Here is a 19676-nt window from a genome sequence, read left to right as displayed (position 1 = left end):
TAGTGGGACCTGCCGCCTCCCTTTCTACAAGCAAGGAAACTGAGTCACACACACACACCTTGCTAAAGGCAGAATCAAATCTAGAAATCAAATCTCCCCAGTCTTAAGATAGTGCTTTGTTTGTTTGTTTGTTTGTTTGTTAACAAACTATGCTACCAGGCTGCCTTTGGCTCTCCTGGATATGATTTATGCTTCAGCTCGACATATGCCAACCCAAGGATTGTCAGGATCATGACGGTCTCCATCCATGACCTTGAAATTGGCTTCCTGATGCCACATTGGAATCAGCAACACTCCCACCACCTGCCAACCTTTGATATACAGAGAAGATGCGGATTCTCTACACTCTGGAACAAGGATCTGAGCTATCCCAGGGCTCCAGATCATTCCATGTTTAACCAGATAGTCTGGGGAACTATAATCTCAGTACTTCTTTCATCCATAATACTTACGCCAGCCTTTTTCAGAGTTATGCTTTCTTCACATTGTTTTCCTGACCTGAAATGCCCTTCTCACTTCTTTTTGAGAGAGGACTGCAAAGCAAGCCCATTACTCCAGGCCTCTCTCCTTACTTGATGTCTCATTTTGCAAGACAAAGGCAACTGATAATTGCTATAATATGGTCCACCTCACTCCCCTTCCCTGTCGTTCATTCACTTATCAAATCATCTGTTCAGAGCCTTTTGTATGTTAAGCACAGGGTTAGGAGTTTGGAATACTAAGAGGTGTTAAGATACAATCCCTGCCCTCAGAAGCTAAATCCAGTGGAAAGATTAATAAATTAATAGACAATTACAAAGAATGTGAAAATCCTCTGGAAATCTCTAAGGACACGTTCGCAGTTAGATGAAGCCTATAAATATTTAAATCTGTATATCATGTTGAAGCAATTTATATTAAATTTCTCTTCTGTGTTGAGATGATGTCGTTGTATGTGACACTACTTTATATAACACTTATTTTTGGCAACCTATCTAATAAGAATTTGCAGTGCATTATTTAAGTATTATTACTTAACATGTCATATATTTATCCCTCGTGTCCTGAGTGAATCTTTGAGGAGAGGCATTATGTCATGTATACATGAGTGTGTGTGCATATCCTTTAAAAGCAATTTCTAAAATAAATACTGATGTAAGTGTCAATATTTTTTTTATGTTTTTATTTGAAAGTACATCACCTAATGTATCATGCTGTACATAAAACTGCATATTTAATAAACTTTAACAATGTTCCAACAACAATCTGAACCACCTAGAGTTCACAAAATTGATTCTCATCCTGCCGTAACTTCAATGTAGCTGGTATTAATAGCTACAGATTTTATTTTCTCTCTTTAAAAAGTATATCTACAGTACCGATAAATCCATTAGTTAAACTGCATTATCTTAGGATCCTATCTCTATTATATCTCAAAACCAGTATGGCTTAAAATGTAATCTCCAATCCCCTGCCAAAAGCGTCAATCACAATTTAGCAACCAAACTACAACGTGAATATAGGGATACATGATTATTTTGTTGGAAAACGTCTTGTGTGCAAAAGCAGTATTATAAGAGGGAAAAAAAAAAAGTGCCTTACTTTTCTCTTAGTCTAAAATACTTGAAAACACTTGACAGTTGATTGGAGAGCTTTCCCACGCCAAGCTCTCCCATTTTTGTTTTATTTGCCATCCTTGTGTACCATGGATGCTTGAAGTAACTGCTCACCTGTATCTGCCAGGATAGCCCTCCATACTGGCTGTAGTGACAGCCTATGCTTAGGGCCCTCTGTTTGAGGATATATCGTCCCACCCTTGTCCCTTTACCCATGAATTCTATCTCCTGCCCCTGGATGAAGAGTCTTTGTGGGAACTATCAAAGAGCACCAGAGAACTATTGAAAATTCAACCTTCCACAGTTAACAGTGACTCTAGACATATATTAATTCATCAAGACAGTGACTGGTAGTGACATCATTCAGTGATGCTAATACGGAGGACATGTAATATAGCATGATCATAAATTCTTTTGCCAAAAAAGGGGTGGAGCATTCCAAACTAAAAACAATAGGCAAGTACTCTGCCTACGAAGTTCTCAAGCTCATGGACTAAATGCATCTGTTTTCTGTCCCAAGCCGTGATGAATTCTATCTCTTGCTAGATTAAAGTAATGTTTTAGGCCTCCTTTGCGACACTCAACATGCTGTCTACTGACTCCCCCCCAAACTGCCACTGCCCCCGTGGAGTATGTTTTCACATCTCTCACTTATACACATACACATACACACGCTGACTTCAGCCTCATCTATGTTCACGATTTTTACTTTATTAATGACAGAGCAACATGAGCTTACTCAACAATGCAGACTGAAGAAAGGGGCAGAGGAAAAACAAGAACTCTGCACTTACCTGAAAATGATGTACCTGGGAGATTTTCCTTAGGAAAAGAGCAAATTTTGCACTGCACTTTACAAAGTCCTTCAGTATATGGACCTAGTTAAGTTATCTAGCCACTGCCCCAAAAGGTCTTTTTTTGCACTGTGCCCTCTACACACATTAAACAGCTTATTGTACAGAAAGCACTGTGTTTTCATGTTGCTCTACCCACCTACGAAGCCATTTCTCTTTCTCCTTTTGATTAGTCCCTTTTCTTCCATTAGATATCAGCTTAGATATTGCCTCTACTAAATCATTCCCTGTAATCTCTTTAGGTGTTAGATATTCCTCCTCTGAGAACCCAGAGACTTGAATGCTTACTCTATTGTCGTCCTTACCAGCTAAACATAATTGCCTTCCTCTCTCACTAGACTGTGAGCTTTCTGAGATAAGAACTATGAATTATTCACTTCATAATCTCTAGCACTGAACTCTACTGGCCAATTTTATATGTTGAAGGATCATTAAAAAAAAAAAATCACAAATCAAGATCCGTGATTTACCTAAACAGCTATAGATACAACAAACTTCATCAACTACGAAAAAGAAACACATCTAGGATTTTACTTAGGAGCTATTTAGTCCTATTTCAGAAACATATGAACAGATTTCTTGGTTTTCACTTATTATGATGCTAGAAAAAGGGAAAAAGATTTCAAAAACAGAAACACTGGACTCAAGAGCAAGACAAGATATGACACAAACTGGTCATAAAGAAGGAGACAGAACAAAACTAATCCAAAACAAATGAATAAGTAAGCTAACAAAGACTTCCGGTCAAAAAAAAAATTTTTTTTTAAAGGAATCACAAGTAAATTAAATGTCTACTTCTTCACATCGAGTTAAATAGTGTAGGGAAAAACTGATCATCATGCCTGTTAGATTCTCAGGTTTTGAACTTACTACAGGATAACATAATTAGTTGTCATAATTATGAATGAAATATTTTAAAATAACTTTATTAGTAGTACTTATCTTTCATTTAATGGCAACAAAATTCCAAGAAAATAGGCATTTCTATTCTATGCAGTTTTAAGATTAAATGGACAGAAATTAGTGATTTGCCCAAGGCCACTAACCAAGTCTTTATTCTGCTCTTGTAAAGATAAGAAAGCATGGAATTGATATAAATTTTAGATATATTTTTCACCAGAAATAGGAAAGTATATTATTAATGCTAACAAACAAATGACTATTTGTTCCACGTAGTCACCTTGAAAAGCAATCAATTAATTAATGTAAATTCTTATAATTCTTATAAAATGTGTCATAAAATAGGTACATTCTTCATTTAATATCACCCCAATTGACATTACCTATTTAATTATGTTAAAATTCTTGAATTGTGAAGGAAAAGGTACTGGACTTGGATTCATTCTTATTTAGAGTCTGCCTCTCACTACTGGGGGGGTGAAGTTGGGGGTTGGTAAGTGTTCACTTCCCCTGACTCATGGTCTCCATCTTCTCCCCATTTTCAATATGATAACCTTCTGAAAATGAAGTATATGTCCAGTCTACTGCTGGACATACCATTGACTTGATGGATGTAACATATCACCACTTCTTGTGATTAAAATAAGAAGATGAAACTAGACCATCCTGCAAAGCTCAAGATTCAAAATGAGAAGAGCCATGTTATATCTAATTAATCACTTGTGAGGGCAAGTGATTCCATTCTAGCTCATGGTCACAAATTAATAGAAAAGTCGCTCACTTAAGAGAAATATTCTGAAAGTTGGTTGCAATATTCTATTTAATATTACTTGGAGCTTAAAATACAACTTTTCATTGAAATGTCACAAAAGGGTTAAGGATGAAGTGGTATAAAACAATATTTCCAACCATTTCAACTTCATTTTTGGCACTGCCTTCTGAACCTTGCACATTTTATTTCTTTCCTATATTGAGTGACTTTTCAAGTGGTCCTGCCGTGAGCCAGTAGAATTACTAAGAGGTTTCTGATTTCATAGCTATTTTTTATTATATTTGGAAGCTGGTCTTAAGTAGAGCTAAAACTCCAGGGCCACTATTTTAGAGTAGTAAAGATTGACATCTAAATTATGATGTAAGAAAAGTATAAGGCCATAGCTTTCATTGAGTGTAGAAAGAAGTAAAAAAATGGATTTGTCTCTGAAAACGTTGGCTATTTGACGTCTTTGAGAAATTTTCAAGCATATTAAATTCTAAATCTCAGCAATGAAATTGTAATAGACATTTGGCTTACATCTATTACTCTTAGTTAATTCCCAGTTAAAGTTCCTTAAATCTAGCTTTAAATATCTCTCTCTTCTCCTGGGGAAAATATGCCCACATAGGATTTAAGAGTCTAAAGTACATGCTTAGGGATTAACATTGGTCAACGGTAAGACATAATGCAAAAACAATTTATTGCAAAAAAAGCTAATAAAACAAAACAAAAAGAGAGAGAGAAAGAGATTGAACGCATCTGGCATTCTTTGATTCAATCCCAGATTTTATACACAGAAACAGGAACTTTATACTCTACTCAAATATAAGTAAAATAGTATGAGTTAGATGTTCCATTTCACATATGAATGAAGCCAGAGGAAATTAGGATACATGCCTAAGGTCATTTGGGTAGAAAGCAGCATTCCCTGTGTCTAGAATGAGTTTCTTCCTATTCTTCTCCTAATGGGTTCTTTTTATTTATCCTTAGAAATATAATTTAAATAATACTTCTTAGGATAGCCATCCATAGCCAGCACCATTCAGTATGACATAGATGTCTAACCTCTACATCTTCGTAATACCTTGCATGTTGATCCTAGAATTTATAAAATATAATAATAATAATAATATCTTCATTTCTTAATTTAACCCACTGACACCAACACCATTGAAGGCAGGAACGATGCCTTACTACATATGATAAAACGAATACCCACCTTAAATGAACGACACATATTAAGCATTTAGGGAACAATTATTGCATAAAGTAGCATAGCTAGAACCAGACATAGGTCCGTGTAACTTTTAAGGCTATGCATTTCAGGGGGGCAAGGCAAAAATTATAATCTGGGCTATTACTACGCAAAATAAAAGCAATAAGCTCTGATGAATTGGGTATCAACACAGCGGGTGGCTTTGTCTGGAGTTAGAGTTCTATGTGGTTATGTCACCAATCAGCTCTTCATCCTAAGGCAATATCCATATTTAGTCTAAAAGACAAATATAGAAAATTATTTTTTAAAACCCTAGATATCATACCAGTTTCACTGAACATTATAGGGCAGGGAAGAAAAAGAGACAGACCGACTCCCTACTGACTGAAACTGAGCCAAGAAAGTGAGAAAGCAAGAAAATAAATATCTTCCCACATAATGACCCAAAGTAGGTCTTTCAAATACCACCTCCAACTTGATTCTTATTTTTGGAAGACAGGTAGTGTTAGAATGTTGCTTTGAACTCTACACATATCAAAGCTAAATCAAAACACATAATATAAACACTATCACACCCTGCACTGTATTCAGGTTGCTTCCATTTGTAACATCAGCCATTATTACCAACACTATTTAAGAACGCAGAATGGTGTCGCAGAATCCCAATGATAACAGCATCAAAATATAAAGACAAATACAATTTCAAAGTATTCCAGGGTGTACAAGAATCAGGTCATGAATAAGGTCGTACTGCCTAAAGTTTGCTCTGATTAGTTGCTGGCTATAGGTATCTGAGAAGGCTGGTAGGAGAGTAGACACACGCGTAGATGTCATAGGAACACTTAGCAAACATTCCTTTTTTTAATTTTTAATTTTTATTTATTTATGATAGTCATACAGAGAGAGAGAGAGAGAGAGAGAGAGGCAGAGACACAAGCAGAGTGAGAAGCAGGCTCCATGCACCAGGAGCCTGATGTGGGATTCGATCCCGGGTCTCCAGGATCATGCCCTGGGCCAAAGGCAGGCGCCAAACCGCTGCGCCAACCAGGGATCCCCTTAGCAAACATTCCAATCCACAACTGCTGGTTCAACCTAGGTGTTCAACAACCCAGGTGTTCTTCTACATTGCCATCCTGATTTCTTGAAGTTATGATGCTACACTGTTTTCCTTGTATGAGTGTGTATGAAGTTTTTGGATATTGGGAGGGGAGGGGAATAGAGAATGGCTAATTACTACCCTGGCCATAAATCTCACCCATAACATGGTATTTACACCATCAAATACGTATGGAAACTCACCAGGCTCAACATCCTCACACCCAAATACCATGGAATAAAACTGAAACTGAAAACCAAGTCACCAATCTCCATGGGATAGCAGCACTGATGTCGTGACTCACAGACTCTTCCTGCTTGTCACTTTCAACAGAATTGTCTTATGAAATGACAAGATTCTAAGGGACACAGAATGATCTTGATTAATGTGGCAAACTACTGCAATCACCAACACAGTGTGAACATACTGAACGGTGGCACAGATAGCTATTGTTGAAGATGGTAGTGGTGGTGGCCATGCTGTTGCCAGGTTTAAATTTGTCTGCTTAGAAAGTCTAACGTCTTCAAGTGTGGTGCTATTTTGGTAGCAGTAAGAAAAAAGGGCTGTAAGTTTCTGTATCTCTTAATTTTCTATTGAAATAGGGTTGGAACAATAGTGTTCTTCTATTTTTTCCCCAACTCAGGTGTCATGGGACACACAGACACACACGCATGCACCCACATACCCCTTACCATTCTTGGACAAGGTCATTTTCTGCACTTATTCTTTTGTTAAGTTCAATCTTTAGCCAATGATCACACTTTCCAGGTGCTTTTGCCTAATATTAGATATTGGGATGAATGATTGAAATCGTGCCCATTAAAGAAGCATAGACTACATGATGTTTCATAGTTTCTGGTAATGTTAACTTATTACTAATTTTAGAGATCTCTTTTACTTCTGTTAGCTGTCGTAATAGCCTAGCATTACCATTCACCCTTGCCTGGAACATTCCAAGTTTTTATCTTTATCCCCGAATAATTATTAATGCTCATCAGTACTAAACTTTTCACTCTCAAAAGTGTCATGGTTTTGGGCAGCCCAGGTAGATCAGCAGTTGAGCACCTGCCTTCGGTTCAGGGTGTGATCCTGGAGCCCCAGGATCGAGTCCCGCATCGGGCTCCCTGCATGGAGCCTGCTTCTCCCTCTGCCTGTGTCTTTGCCTCTTTGTCTCTATCTCTCTATGTGGGTCTCTCACAAATAGATAGATAGATAGATAGATAGATAGATGATAGATAGATAGATGATAGATAGATGATAGATAGATAGATAGATAGATAGATAGATAGATGATAGATAGATAGATAAAATTGTCATGGTTTTGTCATCCTAAATCCTAAGCATTCTTTATTATAGCATACAATTATATTGTTACGGTGCCACTAAATATACTTAAAAGTATGACCTTTACTAAGTAAACCCAATACCAACCCAGATTAGAGATGGGACATAATGCAGAGGTAAGAGTGGTTTCAGAGACAAATAAAGGTATTCTTTCCCAAGTATTTATCTGGTTTATGAAAGACAACATATCCGTCAGGTTATTTGTAAGTTTTCTTTCTTCAGGATCAGCCCTGTTAGTAGTATCTCTCTGTGTTTCCATCATCCCAATTGTAGTATACATTCTCAGACATCATTATCCTAATGCATCATAGAGATGATAGCTCTATCTTCTAAGCCTGGCAGTTGGCAATGTGGCTTGTTATGCATTCAGAAATATTTGGAATGTGAAATTAAACAAAAGAAGCATGTAGATATCAAACGACTACATGTAAAAATGTCTTTGGCACTTTGTTTGCAATTAAAATAATTCTAAATATACCTAGCACACTTTTGCATCCAATTAAAAAAAAAAAAAGAAAAGAAATGTAATTGGTAGAATTTTATTGCCCATGATTAGGTATTCATTTAGTTTTTTACCCCCTGAGAGTACAATTGCAAATAGTTTCTATATATTGTCACAGTTCATAAAATACACCCTTTTGTTTAACATATTAGAGCTTTGGCAAACAGTTAAAAAATAACATGCATTTTTGTCATCTGTTTTGTTTGTTTTTTAAACCATTCCTCTCTAAAAATATAGATCCAACCATATACACAGACTTTTTTGTGGTCGGTATCAAACTTCCATTTAACCAAGAGTTAGTCTCTTTGTGTTGATTAAAATATCCTTTTATTCTTGAAACGTTGGCAAAATGAACTAGAGCTGAGATGCGTTTATAAACTGTAAAATCTCTGGCACAATCTATCAGTTAAGCAGTTTATTATTTTATAATGAAAAGACACTATCACTAATGGGTCAAACATGCTCTCATTCTCATGTTATTTTCTCATTTTTTGTGATGGTAAATAGAGTGTTGTTATCTTTGGACAGGATGACAGCTTCAGGCAGGAGATACAACCCTAGGGACTAGCACTTTAATTTAAAAAGCCAAGAGGAAAAAAAAAGCACCGGAGGAAATCAGACAAGGCGAGGCTGGAAACAAAAGCTGCATTTCACAATCAGAGGTTGGACAAGGAGCCCCTGCTAATCTCAAGTCTGCTCCAGAGGTGGTACTTTTAATAGCAAAAATAGAGGAAATAGAGACAAATGGCAGACGACTCTTTGGTGAGGACTTGAAGACACACATTCAGCACAGGATGACCCCCAGGATATTACTTTCTGGAACAGGTTATCTATGGGGGAGGCATCGAGTGTTCTGACACACTCTGAGTATGAGAAACCACTTTCTTTTTACTTCCATTAAGGGAAGGTGTGTTTACAAAGTAAAGGCAGCAGCGTGTCTTCCATTCCTCTGTCAATAAACCAGCCTTTCTGGGCATCTACTAAATGGTAAACGCAGATGGCAGACAGTGAAGCACAGAGACCGAAAGTAATGTTCTAATTCTGGTTGCAAGAACAGATCATTCGGGGACCAACAAAGTATTCAGGTGCCTGAGATGATACTGTTGGACCATGAACTCTTTAAAGCGTATACATGGTCATTAGGGGATCCCTGCCGCCTGGGTGCCCAGCACAAGCTTGGTGGTTCTCACACATATTTCTTGAATTGAGTCATCCCAAGGTATGAGAATGAAAAACCTGGAGTCTTCTAGGAGTATACAGAAGGTGTCTAATGACATTATTCAAAGACGGTGACTCTTAGCTTAGTGTTAAAGAAGTAAACATTAACTAAACAGAGGTGCCGGGGTGGCACAGTTGGTTAAGAGGCCGACCCTTGGTTTCAGCTCAGGTCGTGATCTTGGGGTCACGAGATGGAACCCCACCTTGGGCTCTGCACTCAGCATGGAGTCTGCTTGGGATTCTCTCCCTCTCCCTCTGCCCTCATTCTCGAATACATACATAAACCTTAAAACAACAACAAAAACGAGAATGTTGACTAAATGTCGGAGACGTGATCTGGTCCCAACAGAGACAAAGCAATATGTCTAGTTCTGTGAGGCTTGTTCTATGGCTCTGTGTGGATGAAACAGAGCTAGGGGGAAATGACAAAGGAAGAGGAGGAGGAGGGGGGACAGGAGGACTCTGGTGGTGGTAGTGACGATGACGATGTTAAAAAAAATTCTTGACATTTAAAATTTCTATTGGTTTCAATGACTATGTTAAACTGTTTATGAAGTTACCAACTGCTCATTAATCTTCATAAAAATCCAATAAAGGAAATGTAATTCCCAGGACAAATTGTCAGTATTTCTAAAAGCCTAGAGGAGAACTTCAATATAGTTACCTGGGTTAAATAAAATAGCATCTTTCAACTTTGGGGGAAGAAATTAGATCAATGCAATATGGAAATTCTGGTTATCTATCTCATGGCAATTACATGTTCTGAATGATATATGCACATATTTTTGAAAAAAAAAAACTAAGAGTGGAGAAAAATGGACATTGATTTAAAATACAGTTCATGTGCTGGACAAAAATAAAACATGAGTTTATAAAAAGGGAATGAAAAAGATCTTTTGTGGTGAAACCTTTGCAAAATGCGAATTCTTTATAAAGCTTTAACTTTCTAAAATCCCAACACTTTAAATGACTTAAGAGGCCTCATAGGTGAAGTTGATTCTGGACTCCAAGTTTTTAGCATCCAGGTCTTCTCTCTGCTAAATTGGACCTTTAGCATCTATGATCTTTTTTCTCCAAGTTCTTCAATTAATTGCTTATGTGCAGCTCATTGTTTATGAGCTAGTCAGATAAGTTAATTTTTAGTTAATATCTGAAACAAGGAGGCCATCTCCATGTGTGCTATCTCTTCTTACTACAAATTAGCAAAATAACAGAGAACCCCTGACAAATATTCAATACTCAATATCGTGACTTTGAAATCCTGCTCTGCCTTCTACCCCCCTCCCTTGGCTACTATTGATTGTTCCTTACTGCAGTCCAGCTCTTACTACGGTGGAGGATTTGCCCTGCAACTCGACTACCTTTGGTTCATTGCTTCCCAGGAATGCAACGTCAGCTAATGTGGCTTGCATATTACTTTAATTAAAAATATTTAATATTTGGAGGGGTTTACAGAAAAGATAAGCAGATGGTACAAAGATGTAACAGGAAAGTTGAGTGAACAGTACAAAAAGTACTGTCTGGTAAACTTCCACACACTTGACCCCATTACTGATCTCTTACATGAGTGTGATACAGTAGGTAAAACTGATGAGCCCATGTCAACACAGTATTATTAACTGAAGTGCTTACATAAGGGACTCGTTCCTCGTGTTGTGCCTTCTATCAGGTCTCTGTCTCTAGCTCACCTTCTACCTACGTATTTAGATATAAAATGATATTATCCGTTAATATAGGATTCTTCATCCCCCTACAAGTCCACCTGTGCTCCGCCTATTTATCCCTCATTTCCACCAAACCCCAGAAACCAATGATCTTTTTGTTGCCTATGGTTTTGCCTTTTCCAAAATGTCCTGCAGTTAGAATCATACATTATGGTATTTTACACAAGTTTATTTTTTACTTATCAATGTTTATTTAAGGTTTCTTCATGTCATCATGGTTTGAGAACTCATTTCTTTTTATTATCGAATAACATTCCATTATCTGGATGTGCCACAGTATCTTTATCTGATCACCTATTTAAGAATAACTTGACTACTCACAGTTTGGGGTAATTATGAATAAAGCAGCTATAAATATACGTATACAGGCTTTCTGTGGACAGAAGTTTTCAATTCATTTGAGTAAATACAAAAGAGCATAGTGCTCTATTTGCTTTTGGTTTTATTTGCTCTTCATTTTGTTTGATCTTAAGGTGTGAGCCAGACTATTCATTTGAGAGTCTTCCTTCCTTTATTTATTTATTTATTTATTCATTTATTTATCTATTTTTTAAAGATTTTATTTATTTATTCATAACAGACACAGAGAGAGGCAGAGACACAGGCAGAGGGAGAATCAGGCTCCCTGCGGGGATCCCAGGACCCCGGGATCATGACCTGAGCCAAAGGCAGACACTCAACCACTGGGCCACACAGGTGCCCCAATTTCTCCTCTTTTTAGTGTACGAGTTTAAAACTATAATTTGCCCTCTCAACAATGCTTTAGCTGTGTCCCACACATTTTATATATTGTATTTCCATATTTATTCAGCCCAATTTTAAAATTTACTTGTATGTGTTTTTATTTTCTTTACTCGCCTTTGACCCAGGAATAGTTTGAAAATTTGTTATTTAGTTTCCAAATGTTTGGATATGTTTCTGTTATTTTTGTTATCAACTTCTAATCTCATTCTATTGTGATTCAAAAACATTCTCCGTGATGGGGCATCTGGGTGGCTCAGTCCATTGAGTGGATCTCATTGTCCTGGGATCAAGTCCCAGGTGGGCTTTCTGCTCAGCAGGGAGTCTGCTTCTCCCTCTGCTCCTGCTTGTGCTCTCTCTCTCTTCCTCTTGTGCTTGTGCACATACTTTCTCTTTCTCAAATAAGTAAATAAAATCTCTTATTTTTTTTTTTAAACTAACATTCTCTGTAGGATTTCTGTTCTTTTAAGTTTGTGATTTATTTTATGGTTTGATATGCATTCTCTGGGAACTTGAAAAGAATATGTGTTCTGCTGTTATTGGGTGGTGTGCTCTATAAATGTCAATCAGATCCTGCAGGTTGATGGTATTGATTTGTTTTACAACTTTGTTACTTTTCTGTCTAGTTCTTTCATTAATTGCTGAGTTAGGCCTACTAAAATCTCAGGCTCGGGTCGCCTGGGTGGCTCAGGAGTTGAGGTCTGTCTTTAGCTCAGGGCGTGATCCTGGAGACCCAGAATCGAGTCCTACATCAGGCTCCCTGTATGGAGCCTGCTTTTCCCTCAGTCTGTGTCTCTGCCACTTTCACTTTGTCTCTCAGAAATAAATAAATAAATAAATAAATAAATAAATAAATAAATAAATAAAATCTTAAAAAAAATGAAGTGTCAGCTTACAATTATGGACTTGCCTATTTTTTCTTTCAGACCGATCAGTCTTTGTTTCACCTATTTCAAGGCTCTGTTGTTTGGTGCATTCACAAGTAGAATTGCTATGTCTTCTTGGTAGAGTGACCCCCTTGTCATTACATAATGTCACTGTCTGCCTCGGCAATTATCTTTGCTCTAAAATCTGCTTTAGCATATAGTAAGACATCCACAGCCTTTCTGTTGTTTATATTGGGTAATTTCTATTTTTATCTGCAATTTTGTCCTCTTTCCCCTCCACTCAGCTTTTGAGCCCAACCTGAGTTTTTGTTTACTTTGTTCTGATTATTGCACTTGTCTTACATTTTCCATTTAGTTTATTTTATATTTTCTATTCCTTTGCTGAAACTTTCTATATTCGTTTTAAATTTATTTTCACTTTTTTTTTTTTTTTTCATTTCTTTGAATTCCTTATGACTGCCCAGCAAGGTCAAAAGTCTTAATTTCTTACTTGGGCATTTCTGCTATCACTTTCAAAGGTGAACAGATGGTAACACTTCATTACACCTTGGAGAGGATGAAAGTTTAGCTCTCTACTTGTTCTTTTCTGGAGTGGGTAGAGATTAGGGCTACAGAGTTTCCTGCACTCTTTGGTTAGACTAGAGCAGTTGTTTTCTAAAAGTTTTATTTCTTTCCAAGCTCTGACTCTCCTGTTCTTTTGTCTAGAGTTAACAGGATTTTTATTTGTTTTTGTCATCTCCATATTTTAGATGACTGGCTTCTTCAGCTCCATAACTTGGAAACATAAAGCAAACAGCAAATTAAAATCCAGGGAATTTATAACCATGTCATTGCTTGGGTCCTCTGGTCCCTAACTGTTCTGCCTTCTTCTCTTCATCTTACACTGTGTTATTCTGTTTTATATATATATAATATAATAAATATAATATAATATATATTATATATATATATTATATATATATATTTATTATATATTATATATATAATGTCCAGAGTTTTACATTGCATTTAGTGGAAAAAACAGGGAAAAATATGTCTACCTCATATTCCAGGAAGCATAACTACTCTATCCATGTCATTGCTTTTGTGTAAAAACTCTAACTTCAATACACATATGTTTTGACTTCTTAGTATCATTTCTTCATACACACCTATTCTCTTTGGCCTCAATCTTGTACTTGTGTAGGTCCTTTGATTGAATAAAAAGACATCACCTGAATTGTCCTAAGCCAGAATCTCTGATGGGATATGGATTAACTTTTCTTTTTCCTACTGTAATCCTCAGAAATCAGAAGAACTTAGGCTTTTGACAAATTATATCACAAATTTGTTCCTTAGTCTTGAACATAAAAAGAAGAAGCAAACTGTGGATTTAAGGAGACATGTTTTAATTCCAGAGTGAGCTAAACCAATATAATGATAGAGGTATGACGCATTAATCAATCTCTTAAGGACCTTAGTGGATGTGGCCCATGCCTGATAAGCCCTATAATCTATATAACTGACCATACCACATCCTTTCTCCCCAAGCACACACATGAAACTTGGATCTGAAATTATTAGAAATTGTATTTGGAATATGGTTTTCTAGAGTCAAATGGAAGAAAATTACTTACAGTGAGCATAATTGAAATAAAGTTCAAAGATGGGTTGTGATCTATCCAGGAATTTTGGTTTCTGTTTTTCTTATTTTATTTATGATAGTATTTATTAAGAGAAGAAAAATGCATGTATTGGTAAGAATGAAGACAAGTCCAAATTTTTGTGATATCATTTTGTAAACCATCATTTTACACACACACACACATCTTGATGACAAAGAATATCAAAGTTTAATAGGAATATCCACTCAGAATAAAACTTTGGTTCTGAGGATGTTACAAATAGGCTATATATATATTTATCAATTTGTTAAAATGCACAGTCACTTATTTTTCTATAAAACACTACTTCATAAATAACTTGTTAAATTTTATTTGATGGTATTCCTGTATATCTTTTTGATCTTTCCTCTGCAAGTTAAAATCAATATGATGAATATAGGCCCATCCTACCAAGTCATATTTAAAAATTTGTCACTGGTAAATGCATTTATTTTTAGTTGCATCCAGAGACCACTTCATATGTTTTAAACCTTCTTCCATTCCCCATTTTGCCTTTCATATTATCAGAAATAATTTAGTAGCAGATCCCACGGACTTTACCCACCACTGAAGACTCTGAGCACTAACAGCTTGTGAATGACAAATGTGCAGCACATAACCCAGATTTCTGTGAGGGAAAGTTTAAAATCCATCACTTTCTAATATCCCTGTGTTGACAGAAATTCTTTAACAGAAAGTGAAAAAATAAGTGTCACCTATAACACTGAATTCAATGAGCAGTCCTGTCAACAACGGGGGTTAAATGTCTCTGTGGTATCATTTGTAGATGTTTTGTTTAAGACAACATTTGCCACACAATTGGTAACTGAAAAAATAGTGAATCAATACAGATTTAAAGTTTAAAAAAATGATAGTTGTGTTATGAAGAGAGGCGAAAGAGAGAACTGATGTTTGCTGAATACTTAGTATTAACCAAGCACAGAGACTGCCACTACACAGAGCATGTTCTATTTTATCATCCTTGAGCTTAGGCCTTAGAATGTACTCTTTGATACCCTTCTCATGATAAGAAAACTAAGACTCAGAGAAATTAGTTAATTTTCCAAATATATCTATCTTATTTATATTTATTAATACATATATCTTTGCATATGTTTCTTAAATACTCAAGTAACACTTCTTTATGACACATGAAGCAACACAAAGCTGTGTTAAAGATAAGTAAATCACCTCCTTAAGAATTACTGCTACATAAGCATATTTGGGTAGTAATAGTATAAACAAAATTGTAGAAAAAATATAAATAATGAATTCAGAGCATTAATGTCAGGATATTCTCTTTTGAGTAGAAAGAACTAGATCTGAGACTTAAATAGTGGGTAAAATTATAGCAGGAAGGAATATAGGAAGACACTAAACTACATAAAATACCATGAATAGGAGCCTGAAGATAAAAAGAAGAGAAACTAACTTTTATTAGATACTTATCATGTTTATCTCCTTAATAGGACAACACATAAAAATAGAAGTCATCCTCCACATTTTATGAATGAAACGAGTATATTTGCAACTCTCAGGTCTAGGGTTTTGACACGACACTGGACAGTCTTACCATACGTGTTTCCCCTTAACCAAGGGTTTGGTAAGGTGATTATAAGCACCTTAATAGAGATCAGTATCAAATTATGTTCTTGATTACATTCTAATGGGATTAGATTCCATTTTCCAGGTAGTGAGATTTTTTTTTATGGTCTTTGAAAATGGAGTGACATAGTCAAAGACAAATCTGGTGACCATATGAAGACTGGATTTTAGTACCTAGTTCCTGAACCCAGAAAATGAAGCTGGGAGATTACTGAAGTGATTCAGATGTCTGGAGAGAAGAATCTGCCCTAAAGTGGATTAGTGGTCAAGAAAAAGAAAAATGACTACGCGGAACGCTTTGTAAGTAAACGGACTGGATAGAATGCAGTTATCAGAAGAACAGGAAAAACCGTCTGTTTCACCTTTCACGTCCTACGATGTTTTTCCAATGAATTAACAAACTAAATAAGGAAGCTAACATTTCAAATGTGGCAGAAAATGTGGCAAAGCTTTCAGACCCACAAAGCTGATGGATGTATTCACATAAATGTAGTTTGGATATATTTGGTAATTATTTCAAATTATATGAAAGGGATATAATATTAACATGATGGAATGCTTCATAAAGTTCATGAAGTCCGATATTTTATTAAACACAGTGCACTAAAATTCCAAATAAATATATAGCAGTTATTAGAGTCAGTAATAAAATCTGATTATTTTTATAATATATGTTGATTTCAGCAGTATCGATTTTGGTCTTATTTGTATTAGGTTATTGAAGCTGTGCATTACTTACACTGGTTACTGTTCAAATTGACATATTTATACCCTTTTTTGTAGTTATGTAATTGGCTTTATTTTTATTACACCACATTCTTGTTGTGAACTTTTTTCTTGACTATTGACTTTATCATGTATTATCCACGAGGGGGCCTTCAATTAATTCTCCAAACTAGATGGAAGGGGGACAGCTTTTGACAAAAGCTAAAAACATATATATATTTCTTATTTCCTATGTAGATTCTTTTTATTTTTAAATATTTTTTCAATGTATTTATTCATGAGAGACAGAGAGAGAGAGAGAGAGGCAGAGACATAGGCAGAGGGAGATGCAGGCTTCCTTCAAGAAGCCCAATGTGGGACTCAACGCCAGATCCTGGGATCAGGGCCCGAGCTGAAGGCAGACGCTCAACCACGGAGCCACCCAGGCATCCCTCCTATGTTGGTTCTTATATTTTCCTTCATCGGATCCAGAAGTCAACTAACATCAGCTGGCACTTACTCGGTGCATTTTTAACAGGGGCATAGGTAGGCAGAAAACAGGCCTTTCACAATCAATATATCTGAAAGAGCTGCTAAAATTTGCCCACTAACAAAACCCTTGAAATCAAGAGTTTTTGAAGGAATAATTGTTGGGATACTAAATGCAGGTCAGAGTTATGAGCCAGTGCAAGAGAAGTTGAGAGCAACTGCACTTGTGAGATCCCTTTCTCTCTACTTTCTACACTCGACATAATAATGCACCACCAACTACCACGTATTACTGCACGGCTCTTAAATGAACTGATAACTTCCTCCACAGAACTGATGAATGTCGTCAGTCATGCTTGCTCAGAAGAAGGGAAATGTCTCTGTGCTTCCTAAGATGATCCTGGGTTGCAGAAAGAAAAGGAGAGCACAGACTGCTGAGCTGAGCCATGAGAGCCAGGTGCCATATTCCCCCACCAGGGTGTTTGGTTGCATTCTCGCTGCCCCAAGATGAGCTTCCACTTTAGCTGAGAGGGGAAAACAGACTCCTTGTTCAACAGGGACAAGAGTTACTTCCTCATACGAGGCTTCACTTATTCCCTCACTACCACGGCTCAAAACCTCAGTGTTCCAGCAGGATATTTCCCCCAGGAGTGCTTGACCACGTCCGACACTCGAGGACACTGAGGCTCACAGAAGTTCATGATGGCTCAAGCTCACTTAGGCAGAAGCTATAAATGCAGATTTAAAAATCAAGTCTTCCTCACTCCAAATCCCTTTTCTGTTCTACATACAAAGAATCAGAAAAAATGATAATGATTTGAATTTCTCATGAGCCTTAACTTCTGAAAGATATTTCTTTTCTCCTATTGTATTTCCTGATTCCTTCCCCTGGAGGTTACCTTTAGCTTTGGGCTGGGGCCATGGACTCTAGACTGCAATGCAACCAAATTTTCTGGGAAATACGCTAAATGGTTTCTTCTCTTCTGCCACTTGTTAAACACTTACTATAAAACAGCAATTGTGCTGAACTTTTAACATTTATGATTTTGTATCTGGTTTTCAACCGAATTCTGATGTAGGAATTTCTCCACTTTTTCAGAAGAAAAATAAATGAGGTTAAATGGTTGGGAAAAGTCACAAAGCAAGTAAGTAGTGAGGCCTGTATTCAAATCCATGTCTATGTGGCTTAAATACTATACTCTCGTCACTCAAAGTTTGTGCTCTTACTTAATAATTGTTTCCCTCTCAAATAAAGTCAGATTGAAGAAACCTATTGTAATAGGGTCATAGACTCTTAAATTTACAGGACTATCCACAAATCTTCATCTTTTCTGAACTCTTTTTTTGTAGCATTGATAATAATTTTAATTAACATATAAATATTGGCATATATATTTTTTAATTTGCTTCTCACTAGACCATAAGTTTCGTGATGACAAGGACCTCAATCGCCATGTTTCTGTTTGCATCCCAGTATCGGAGAATGATATATAGTTTATCTTAACACAGTTTAAGAGAAGCAATGCATATATGAAAAAAAAAAAAGCTAAAATATTCAAAGAGTTTTTTGTTTTTTTTTGTTTTTTTTTTTTGGTCTATTGATAACATTGCTTCATTTAGGAGCCATCTACTGTTCATATGCTTAACCTGACTTCTTTCAGAACCTCTTCTATCCTTCTCTATTCATCTTTGAATGCTGGAAGGCTGACCTGTTAGATTATATTGACTAGATATCCTTGTCCTTGGCTTCCTGTGAGATTCGGCCAATGGGAGCCACTGACAGGTGATGTAAAAGTGGTGAAGAGATAGGTCAGAGTATTTATTCCCCCTCCTCTTGCCCCTGTAGGCCATGTGTTCCAATATGAAAGACCATTGCTCCTGTCAAAAGCCTCCCTCCCTCACAGAGTTACTGCAACTGAGTTACAATAACCAAACTGTATCCGTTTCCTAGGGTTGCCATAACAATATATTGTCATTTAGGTTACTTAACACAGAAATTTATTATCTCACAGTTCTGGAAGCTGGAAGTGTGAAATCAAGATGCCAGCAGGGCTATGCTATCTCTGCAACCTGAAAGACTGCTTGCTTCTCCCAGCTTCTGATAGCCCGATGTTATTCCTTGGCTATAGATACATTGCTCTTATCACTGAACTTGGCCTGCAGATGCACCACACCAACTGCCCCCATCACCATATGCTGCTCTCCCTCTGTCTCTGCCTCCATGTCTCTCTGCCTTCACATGACCATCTGATTGTAAAAAGCTCAGTCACATTGTATTAGGAGCTCACCCTACTCTCGTCTGACTTCATCTTAACTACTTACATCTGCAATGATCCTATTCCCAAATAAGGTCACATTCTGATGTAATGGGGGTTAGGACTCCAAACATACATATTTTTTGGA

Source organism: Vulpes lagopus, chromosome 10 (assembly GCF_018345385.1).
Source record: "Vulpes lagopus strain Blue_001 chromosome 10, ASM1834538v1, whole genome shotgun sequence".
In the NCBI taxonomy this organism is placed as follows: domain Eukaryota; kingdom Metazoa; phylum Chordata; class Mammalia; order Carnivora; family Canidae; genus Vulpes; species Vulpes lagopus.
Note: the sequence above shows the minus strand (reverse complement) of the source record.